The following is a 12,325-nucleotide window of genomic DNA, read 5'->3' as shown; positions in this document are numbered from 1 at the left end:
GGATGCAGCTCAGTGTAGAGCACTTTGGTAGTGTGCCTGAGGCCCTGGGTTGAATCCCCACCACTACCCAAAAAAATAAAAATAAAATCTGAAGTCATTGATGTCCACATATTAAGTTTGAGAAGATTCAGAAGTGTGGAATAATTCTTTTCCACAATTTTCTCTTGAGATTCTTAACCAGTTCGAAATGGTTTCCAAGAAACTAAATTTAAATACTCTTGGCCTCTAAAGAAAAGGTCCTTCTATATTCTCATCTCCTTCACAATTTCTGTATTTTTGGGACTGAGGTTGTGGCTCAGTGGTAGAGCACTTGCCTAGCATGCATGAGGCACTGGTTTTGAGCCTCAGCACCACATAAAGATAAATAAATATGATATTTTCTCCATCTACAACTAAAAATATATATACATACATTTTTAAAATTCTGTATTTTTAAAGACTCATCCATATAGAATTTTGCACAATTTTGTGAGGAATCAATTCAATATAAGACTCTTCTTTTGAGGGGCTGGGGTTGTGGCTCAGCGATACAGTGCTTGTCTGCATGTGCGAGGCACTGGGTTCAATCCTCAGCATCACATAAAAAAATAAATAAAGACATTGTGTCCAACTACAACTAAAAAATATTTTTTAAAAAAGACTCTTCTTAGGGGCAAGGGGGAGGGAAAAAAAAAAAGGGAGAGAATTGAACAACAGCAGGGGAGGTAGAGAGGGAAGATGGGAGGGGAGGGGAGGGGAGGGGGGATAGTAGGGGATAGGAAAGGTAGCAGAATACAACAGTCACTAATATGGCATTATGTAAAAATGCGAATATGTAACAGATGTGATTCTGCAATCTGTACTTGGGGTGAAAATGGGAGTTCAAAGCACAATTTGAGTCTAATGTATGAAAGATGATATATCATGAACTATGTAATGCGATAAATAATCAATAAAAAATAAATAAATAAATAAATCTATGGATACAAAAAAAAAAGACTCTTCTTTTTATATGAAATTCAGTAACACTCTTAGCATCTTTAATAATGTGTCTTTTTTTCATAAATGAATATCAGTAGATTAAGTCCAGAGACCTTTTGATGGGGGTAAAGATTTGGGACTTTGCTCATTTTCTTTTCTGTATATTAAGTTGGAATTATGCTGCTATCAAGTTTTGTGTGTCTTTTTTCATTAGCTTATAAAATTAAGGGTCAGAGGGCCACAGAACTTTCACATGAACAAAAGATGCCAAAGTATAACAGCTGGTTGGCAAGCATTGTCCACAATAGCATAAAGTGGTTTTGTTCTTTATTTTAAGAAAGTGTAAGTATGCATAAAATGATATTAGATGTTAGTAAAAAATATATTACCTGAATATATAAAAATCAAAGTATTATTTCACAAAAGTTAACTTTCTTACCTCAGCAAAACACTAAGTGGTTAAAAAGCAAGATTTTCATGTCACATGCAAACAATCTCATATAGCCTCTTATATGGCTATTTTCACCATCACATAATGCTACTGGGGATTGAACCCAGGGGCACTTAACCAATGAGCCACATCCCCATCCCTTTTTTATATTTTAGTTAGAGACAGGTCTAAGTTGCTTAGGGCCTCGCTCAGTTGCTGAGGCTGGTTTTGAACTCCTAATCCTCCTGTCTCAGCCTCCCAAATTGCTGGGATTATAAGTGTGTGCCACCACACCTGGCCCATAATCTCTTGACCTATCCAGTGGTATGAAGATTTGGTACTATGCTTGGTTCACGTCCCATCTGGACTTACAGATGAGGAATCAGGATTCTTATTGTAAATTGTTCTTCAGCCACCATATGCAGTTTTTGCAAATATTACTCCAATATCTAAGTACCTGTGGAATTAAAATTAATGCATTAAAAGAAGCAAAAAAAAAAAAAAAAATGTTCAGCACATCTGGAAAACAGTATTCCCTCGTACATGAATCTTGTGCTAATGCTGAGAGGTTTTGTAAGTTACCTTTTGTGTTACCTAACTCCTTCTGCCCCAATCCCTTCTCCATTCTAAAGCAATGTCTATCTCCGACCTTAACAGATGAATAAATCACAAATATCCATAGTATTTGGATGTAGTCATCTTGTTTTGAAAGTGTTGTGGTTTAGATATGTGGTATCCCCGAAAAACTTGTGTGTGAGTCAATCCAAGAAAGTTTAGAGATGAAATAGTTGAGTTATGAGAGTCTTAACCCAATCAGTGGATTAATCCATTGAGATTAATCTGGTGTTAATTGTAGACAGGTGGGGTGTGGCTGAAGGAGGTGGATCACTGGTATGTATTTTATTCCCTGGTGAGTGAAAGCTCTCTCTGCTTCCCGATAGTCGTGTCCTGAGCTTTTCTCCTCCACACCTTTCCACCATGATGTTCTGCCTCACATCAGGCCCAAAGCAATGGAGTCAGCCATTTATGGACTAAGATCCCTGAAACCATGTTTTTATCACATCTTTTGGTCACAGCAACAAAAAAGCAGACTAAAACAGAAGGTAAAGAGCAAGAGATGTGGAAAAAAGCATTCCCTGAGGTCTGAATGATGTTCATGATGGGAGCTGATGTTTAACTGTGTGGATCTTGCTGTTGCAGAGCTGAGCTCCAGATCAATGAACCAAGGTGTCTGTGTCTGTCCCTGCTATGCCAGGGCTCAGAAGAATGTCCCCTCTTTCTAGACATAAGGCTTTCACATGATTCCTGCACCTCCTGTTTGGCCATCAGGAACAGCTAAACGAGTCCAGAAGAGTTAGCATGGCACCCTAAATTAGATCTTGAAATTCAGGAAATGATCAAAGGGAAGGGAGAAGGTTTGAGACAATTGCAAGCTCCTTAAGAAAACACTGCCTTTTCCACACTGGGAATAGTTCCCTCTCACTTCTCGCAACTGACCACACTTGAGGGCCACAGCATCAGACAAGATTGGTGTCCCTTCCCCCAGTGTACACAGTAGTTTGGGTAATGTAATCAGATTGTTAAGACATAGTTTCTGTCATTCATCTCCCTTACACTTAAACCCTCAGTGTTCTGGCCTCCTCTCACCTCTGTTCCAAACATAAAGCCATGTTTTTTGGCAGAAGACACTGAGAATGCCATTTCCCTGAGCCCAATCAAAAAGAAGAGTGGCTAGCCCTCGGTCCTGAGAGCTTCCCTTCCCTCCCCTCTGCCGTTTTGAGAAGCGGTAATCTCTTGGCCTCCTCACATGGTGGATTCCCTTCAGCAACCTCTGCCCTCCTGCCTTTGTTTTCAGCCTCTCCACTCAACCCAAATCCTGCTGCTGCTAATTAATCATAAATAGAACTTAAGTACAGAATTTTACATGATAAACGGACTCTATTATGTGACCCCCAGGTGGAGATGGACTTGACTAGATCAATAGTGAAATCTACCAATTTTCCTCTTTGTACTATTTCCTCCTTTTGAGCTTTGAACACCTGTCTTCAGTTGTGGCAGTGCCAGGGCCACCATGAGGCTTCCCTCAGTCAACACACTGGGCCTTAGAGAGTCGGGTTTGCCAAATCTGTGTACTGACACGGATGGCATTGCCTTCAGACTTCGTATTTCATAAAGTTAATAAGCCTCTTTGACTTAAGCCACTAATAGGCAAGTAATAGTTGTACATATTTTAACTAACCCATGGCCCACCTTTTGAAAAACGTCATTGTAAATACTGGTGTTCCTTAGGGCTCAGTTCTAAGAAGACCCTGTCTTCTTATATGATACCATCTTCCTGCATCTGCTGCCTCAGAGTAAAGTTGCCTACTACTTTTAGATTGCCTTGTATACCCCTTATAATGGAAAGAGGGCATCCATAAACAATCTCCTAAGGGGAGAACCCAGTCTTTCTAGTAAGGATAGACCTAATCCTCAACAAAGCAATGGGAAACACCTGATCCCAGTGTAGGTAGGTTTCCTCACACAGTTTGCTTAATTGTAACTTTAGAGTTTGGTTCATTCACTCCACCTTCCCAGAACTCTGAGGACAGTATGCTGTGTGTAACTTCCAGAGAAGGAACCCCTTTGCCACCAATTGTACCACCCCAGCCACGTACCCTGGCCCATTACCCAGTCCCATAATGTTTAGGATTCCAAGCTGAGGAATGATTTCCTTTAGGAGAAATGGGGCCACTCATGTGCCTTCTCTGTGACAGTAGGGAAGGCCTCTATCCAGCTGAGAAATTACACACAAAGACTAGCAAATACTTAACCCCAAACCCAAGATATCTCAGTGAAGCCCAAAACTATATATATATATATATATATATATATATATATATATATATATATATATATATATTCAGTGAGAGAGAGAGAGAGAGAGAGAGAATTTTTTTAATGTTTATTTTTAGATTTTGGCGGACACAACATCTTTGTTGGTATGTGGTGCTAAGGATCGAACCCGGGCCGCACGCATGCCAGGCGAGCGCTCTACCGCTTGAGCCACATCCCCAGCCCCACTATATATTTTTTAAAATATTTATTTTTTAGGTGTAAATGGACACAACACAATGCCTTTATTTTTATGTGGTGCTGAGGATCGAACCCGGGTCCCACCTGTGCTAGGTGAGTGCTTTACCGCTGAGCCACAATCCCAGCCCCCCAAAACTATAATTTCAAATGGGCCCCCCCAACATATTGCACCCCAGGAATTAGGTCCCTGACACAGGTTACTTCGGCACATGTTTCACACTGTTTGCACGCCACTCGAGCTATGCTGGAGAGCTGGGGAATGTAGAATATGTTGGCCAAATGTGTCCTCAAGAGCTATTCAGCCAATGTGGGTCTTCCAGTGGAAATGCTTGGCTGGAGCTAGGCTAGGGATTCAGGAATTGCTTTGGGGCCATTTCCAAATCTTCATCTGCCCAGGAAATAGCTCTCATTTTCAGTTTTAAACCAGGTGTTCTCACGTTGTAAATATTTTAGGTCCCATTCAGAGCCATTGATTCTATCGCTTCCTTGGAGGTCATGAGTTTTGCCTCTCAGTCTGCTTTACAGTTTTCCCAAGTGATGGTAGCATTTCCCCTCTTATGTCCCCAACAGTGCATGACTGCCACCTTTTTAAAAGCCCATATAGCATCTAAGGTTCAAGAATTTCTTTGAATACTTTGTCTTTTCCTTTGTATATTTTTTAAATATACAAAGCTCTGTCCATGTGGAGGGTGGTGAAGGCATATTTAGAGTCTGGTATATATTGACACATATCCCTGCTGACAGCTGAAGGGTTCAGGTCAGCTCAACAAGTTCTGCTTTTTGTGCTGAGGTTCCTTTTGGCAGAGGTTTTGCCTCAATGATGGAATTTAGGGTCACCATGGAGGACCCAGCAAGGCATTCTTCCTCTCCACAAAATTGCTACCATCAGTGAAGTATTCAGCATCAGATCTTTGAGAGGCTGGTTTGTTAAGTCCAGTCATCTGGAAAATTCCTCATCCATGACTTCAATGCAATCATAATCTGGTTGACCTTGAAAAATAGGCAGTAGGGTCCTGTGGTTTAAGGTCCACACTACTTCCAGGTGGAGGTACAGATTTTTGCACAACATTCCCTGGTATCTGACCATCTGGGCATTAATCGATATTGACCCTTATACTCCATGGATGTCAGTACTGAATGTGGCACTGTTCTTGTCCCATAGTCAGTTTGTCAGCCTCTGACATTAAAAGGGCTGTGGCCACAAGTGCTCATAAGTAGGGTGGCCACCCTGGGCGACAGAGTCAAGTTGTTTAGAGAGGTGTGCCACTAGATGATGCCATAACCCCAGCATGGCGTCAGGACCCCCATGGCAATGCCAGTATGCTTGTATGTACAAGAAAGGCTTCAACATGTCTGGGAGTCCCAAGCTGGGCTGCATTGGGAGGGCCAAATTAATATCCTCAAAGGCCTTATTTTGGGCTCATTCCCAACAAAGTTGGGAAGTTTCTCCTTCTCCCTTCTTTGTAGTCTCATAAAAGAGTTTTTTGCCAAGATAGAGAAGTTAGGTATCCAGTTTCTACAGAAACCTGCAGCCATTTGGAAATCTTGAACTTGGTGTTGGGTTAATGAAACTGGGATTGAGCAAAGAGGCCATTTATTCTCTAGGCCAATGTCCTTGGGATAGGTAAAAAACGGAGGTATTTGACTTTTTCTTGAGAGATTTGGGCCTTTTTCCTCAAAAATCTTGTAACCAGCTTTCCATAGGAGGGTGAGGAGTAGTGTTCCTTCATACAATCCTCCTGTGTCTGCTCAGCCAGCAGTAGGTTGTCTACATACTGCAGCACTGGACAGTTATGTTGGTCCATTGGGAAAGCTTCTAAATCAGAGGCTGTTATGGTGCCAGAAATGGTTGGAAATTTTTCAAATCCACCTCAGCCGAGCTTTGTCTTCATCTCAGGATTTTCCCACTGGAAGGCAGAGACTGTTTGACTCAGAGGGGCTGGGCAGACACAGAAGAAGGCATCCTTGAGTCCAGTCAGGTGAAGAAGGCAGCTTCAAAGGGGATAAGACCCAAGAGAGTATAGGGGTTAAGGACTACTGGGTGTAGGGTAACAGTGGCCTGGTTTATTGCTTGTAGGTCCTGGACTAGCCAATAATCATCTGTTCTCAGCTTCCAGATTGGCAGGAGAGATGTTTTCCAGGACGACTGGCAGGGTCAAAGGATTCCATACTGTTGCAGAGCAGGCTGAGCAAATGTTAGCTGCAGGGTGGGCTGAACACTCAACCCTCACCCTCATCCATCTGTTCCTTATCACTTGTTTGCCTCAAGTCTGAACACTGGACCCCACTCAAGGCTGAACACTCAGCCCCCACCCATCTGGTGCAACAGAAACCCACATCTGACCCCTGCCCCGTCTGCCTGAAGGCAGAAGATGACACCCTAGCAACTACTGTATGACCCAATCATTGTACGCCAACAAGGCAGCTTGCAGACCCAGAGACCCCATTAGATTTTGGCTATAAAAACTCTCTCCTGCCAGCCCCCGCCCCCTTACTCTTTCTTTTCTCTCTCTCTTCTCTTTCTCACTCTCTATCACCCCACTCTCTCTCTTGCTCTATTTCATCCTCTCTCTCCTCTCTCTCCTCTCTCTTCTCTCTCTTCTCTCTCTCTCTCTCTCTCTCTCTCTCTCTCTCTCTCTCTCTCTCTCTCTCTCTCTCTCTCTTCCTCCTCTTTCTCACTGATGCAATAAAGATCTCTTGGTCACTCTGATTGTCATGGTCACTTTCCTTTCATCTGGTCCAAAACCTGGAAAGAGGGTGAAAACCCACTTTTGGGTCCCTCTTCCTTCGGAAGTGCCACTCACTGGATGACCTGAACCTATTTTCTCAACTGCCAGAATTACATCCACCACTGGCCTTCGATTGGTGAGTTTCCCCTTCCTGGATTCCTAAACCCAATGGTGGTGTCAGAAGGATTTGACTGTTGATTATCTGGCAAACCTCTTCACCCACCTTCGGGGAAGAAAGCACTCCACCACAGCCTTCAAGGCCACAGTGGTCCTCAGGGACCCCCTCTCCTCCAGCAGATTCAACTCTCGGGTCCAAAATTATTTTCCTTCCCCTTCCCCGGCAAAGACTTTATACATCATCTTCAAAGTACAAAGGACTGTGCAACCTCCAGGAACACACAACAGAGAACTGAGGATCACACCCCACCCAGACCTTCACGGTCACAGTGGCCCTTATATAGTCCTCTCACTTTTAAGACTCGGTGGCTAGAGATACACTTACCCTCCCCTTTCACTCTCCTTCTCCAGCCCTGGGAGTCATTGGCCTCTCCAGAAGGGATCCCGAAAAGCCTTGGCCATGGCTCCGGCCCCATCCAGGACGGGAGCCTCAACTGTCAGAAACCGGTGACAACCAATCTCTGTAGCTCGAACCTGCCACTGGGCACTGTCTGATTTTGGCTGTTGCGGGGACATCCCTTTTGCCAATAAATCAGTTCCTTTCCCCTTCCTTTATACTACATGGGTAATGTGTCCTCTCTGCTGGTTGACTCTCCCTTTTAGCCAACCTCAAAACCCTCTCCTTAACACCAGACATCAAACCCCCCAAAACTGATCAACCACAAACTGAACGCCTGCAAACCAAGGATGATCTTGCTGAAGTTTGTCTCCGACCAATTTGAAGATAACTTTTCTACAATGATCCCTGCTTCATGCCTTTCTCCTTTTGCCCCCCTTTTTTTCTTCCTTAATTTTATTATTCCTCTCCTCTGACTCTATGCCTTGTCAAACCGGAACTAATTAAAGACCTAATAATGACTGGCTGGATCACTACCACTTAATGCCTTGGTAACAACGAGCTGATCTTGTAGTACCCAGAGACGGGCAACTTTCACGCTTGCACTGCAACCTAAGACAGGGGAATGGGGCCTCCCCAGAGACGGGTAAGCACTGTAAGGGCAGTGAACGACCTAAGACAGGGGCTACTTGATTCCCTTTGACGTGCAACAAACAAGAGAGGGGGAACTGCTGGCTCGGATTCCCCCTGGCCCCCGGGGCTTGGTACCGGCCCTGGTTTCTTGTGTGCACGCCAAAGAGGCCAGCTCCCAAGGCCTTGAAAGATTTGTGGTTTCTGTTTTCATATTCAGCCTATAACAGTCATGTGGGAACGTCCCGACCTGCTTGGGTCTGATAAGGTTCCTGGTTGAAGGCTTAGTATGAGTCGACAAGAACCACTTGTCCCCCTCCGTCCTTGCTCTCGCCTACCAGTAACTTTCCATTCTATCTGCAAGAAATATATAAGGATGAGCTGAGATAATAAAGTCAGTCTCCCCCTGGATGAAGAACCTTGGTGTCCTGTGAACTCTTTTAACCCCGACGTCTCCCGACAGACTCGGTCCATTTTGCCGGACGCGGCAAATCGGATCCTCTTCAACTGGGTGATGCAGTCTTACTTTGGGAACTGCATCCTCAATCATTGGGACCTTAATGGATGGGACCCCATACGGTCATACTTACTACCCCAACCTTGGGTCAAGCTGTTGGACTACTCCCCCGGTATCATGTCTCCCACCTTAAAAAAAGCACCTGTTCCAAATGACCAGTCCTGGACTTCCACCACGCCCACCAAACTCAAGATTTCTCGCCAACCTTCTTCTTCTTTTACTAATCATTAATCTCTCTCAAGCTTCTATCCCAACCACAGATGGCGCTTCTACATCCAAGCGACATGGCAGCAGGATGGCACCACCCATTATCAGTTTATGGTCAAGGCGATTGCCCTTCCACTGGCTGCAAACGGACAGTCGTCCTTAGCATTACTGGATTCAACCAAGCCACTTCCCATATTTCCTAGAGCCCCTACGGCAGGACCAATGGCTGATACCAAGGATCTCCACCGCTCAGGAATGGTTTGATGCCATGGACAACTATGGCTTCAAGGAATCTTTATGGACTTTGCCCCTTCCGAGATAACTGTCTATAGCCACTGGATATTATCTCTAGCTGCCCTGGTATTCCCAAGCCTGTCCCCCGAACATTTCCTCGCTCTCCCAGGTAGGCCCCAAGATGCCCCCACTCAGCAGGAGATAGCCAGATGGAATTAAGCTGTCCCCACACCCCACTAAAAAAAATTAAAAGGGAGGAATGTTAGTTGTGGAGCAGACTGAACAAATGTTAGCTGCAGGGTGGGCTGAACACTCCCCCCTCACCCTCATCCATCTGTTCCTTATCACTTGTTTTCTTCAAGTCTGAACACTCAACCCCACTCAAGGCTGAACACTCAGCCCCCACCCATCTGGTGCAACAGAAACCCACATCTGACCCCTGCCCCATCTGCCTGAAGGCAGAAGATGACACCCTAGCAACTACTGTATGACCCAATCATTGTACGCCAACAAGGCAGCTTGCAGACCCAGAGACCCCATTAGATTTTGGCTATAAAAACTCTCTCGGGCTGGGCCCCCCCCCCTCTTGCTCTCTCTTCTCTCTCACCCCTCTCCCCTTTTTCTCTCTTTCTTCTCTCTCTCTCACCCTGCTCTCTCTCTTGCTCTCTCTATTCTCTCTTTTCCCTCTTTCTCTCTCTCTCTCTCTCTCTCTCTCTCTCTCTCTCTCTCTCTCCTCTTCTTTTTCAATGCTGCAATAAAGATCTTTTGGTCACTCCGAGTGTTGTGGTCACTTTCCTTTCACGTACTTTAGAAGTCTCTCAGGTGCCTCTAGACTTCAAATTGTGCTTTGTGAGGAATGAAATATTGTTTTGGTCAGGCAGGGCCAGCCCCTGTTTTTAGTTCTACTACTTTTAGGCATATGTTTTGGACCAGTCTAAGAGGATTTAGCCCACATCCAAGGCACCTTGAAAGGATGCATAGGTCCCTGTGTGGCCTTTCTATGAGACTATAGAAGCACAACTCTTCTCATTGAGGGATCATCAGGGTCAGGATTTTCATTTCTGGCTTTCCTAGGGTTGGGATGGCTTGGATGTAAGAGTTGACAGTTATTTGCACCTGTCGTTTCCCAGGGAAGTCAGGGAGATATAGGAACTTATGAACAACTTCATGGCCACTTAAATTGCATTCTCAAGGCAATGAGAAGGGGCGATGAACTCAGCTGCCTGTTGCTCCCACAGGTAGTGGCTTATATCTGCTAGAGGGGGCCTATAGGTTGAGTCATCATGGACTGTTCTGCCCCATATTGATTATGAAATCCATGGGCCAGCCTCTCATGGTTGTTTGGACCATAGGCTCCAGGGGGCCTAAGAAAATAGAGCCTGGTCTGTCCTAGTCTTCCTTATGTCTCCCGTGGTGGCCAATCCAACACAATCATCCTCAGGGGCTTCATATGATTGCTGTGTTTCTTGGTACCATCCTAAACCACTTGGCCTCTCTCCCTTCATCCGAGGACTGGGCAATAATCCTCTGATTGTTGAGGACATTCGTTCTTCCAATAAACTTCTTGAGAGCAGCAAGCACACTAGTTCCTGCCATACCTCACCTCTGGGGAGGCAGTCATTCTTTTCCAGCTCCTTCTCTGGCTTCAGCTTCAACCCAACAGGACCCCTCTCAGGGAGTGACCCAACCATTCCACTAGAGCAGCGGCAAGCAGATCTACCTTCCTCTTCCATTTCCAGTCTGCCTTACATCAGGGGTCTTGATCACGGGTGACAGATACTTTTGTCACAACCTCCTGTAGCTGGCTATAAAGCAAAGCCCTCTAACTTCTGTAGTTTATGCTGGATGTGTTCCTGGGCCTGAGTGACAAAGACTGCATTAACCATTTGCTAATTTTTGACTGCTTCTAGGTTGAAAGGATGGAACACTTCCCATAGCCTCTCATAGAACTGATTTGGGGTCTCTTCAGGTCCCTGGAACACCTCTGAGGTCTTGTTCATATTCATGGCCTTCTTCCCCCCTTTCTTCATGCCACCCAACAAAGAGCCTCTTGATAAAGCTCAAGCATCTGAAATCCCTCGTCATCTTTAAAGTCTCTTTGGGGATCTTTCTCAGGGAATTGGTTCTGGAAGTATACCTGAATATTTATGGTTCCTGCTGGGGCATGTTCCTACAACTACTTAACATGGCTTGGGTAATTCAGCAGCATTCTTCAGTTAAAGTCGGGAGTAGCTGGTGGCAATCAGTCCAAGTGGGCTTGTGGGTCTTAATGATGAATTGCATAAAATCAATAATAGTCTGAGATTTCTCTGTGAAGGAGGGAGTATGGTTTTTCCAGTTCAGGAGATTAGTAGTGGTAAAAGGCTGATATATGAAGGTGCGTGGTCCCTGTTGCGCTTGGCCATCTTGATAGTAGTAGTTGGGCCCCTGGGTTTCTCTTGGTGGCATCTGTAGGGCACCTGGGCATATCTCAGGAGGGGGTCTGCCAGAAGGGTCCTCCTGGTACTTCTTGGCTGGAGTATACCTGGTTAAGACAGGCAACTCCTGGGTTGCTATGGTCAGGAGAGCTTCGCGGGCCTCATGGCAGAGGTGGTCTTAGGGGTGTGAGCAGCCTCTGGTGGGATTCGGGCTGCAGTAGGTACGTGCAGTTCAGGTGTCAGCAGAGCATAACGTGGTGCATAAGGTGGGGGGAATCTCCTCTGGCTCTCCAGATAGAATGGGCTTCTTGGGTTCCAGTCAGCATTTTGAGGGAGCCATCACCTGAGCCATCATATATTTAGTTGGAGCTGAACACAGTACTCTTATTTTGTTTATTTTTATGTGGTGCTGAGGATTGAACCCAGTGTCCTCGCATGTGCAAGGCAAGCGCTCTACCGCTGAGCCATAATCCCAGCCCCTGAGCCATCATAATTTACAGTTCTCTTCCAGACAAGCCTTCAGCCAAAGCGGCTGAGAGAGGACCATATCTTGACATAAATCAATGCAGGAGAATTGGTCAGGGTGGCCTGAGTCTTCTACAATAATCCCGA

The sequence above is a fragment of the Spermophilus citellus genome (assembly GCF_964194105.1).
Source record: "Spermophilus citellus genome assembly, chromosome: 11".
Lineage (NCBI taxonomy): Eukaryota > Metazoa > Chordata > Mammalia > Rodentia > Sciuridae > Spermophilus > Spermophilus citellus.
The sequence above is the reverse complement of the archived record's forward strand: the minus strand, read 5'-3'. Positions refer to the sequence as shown.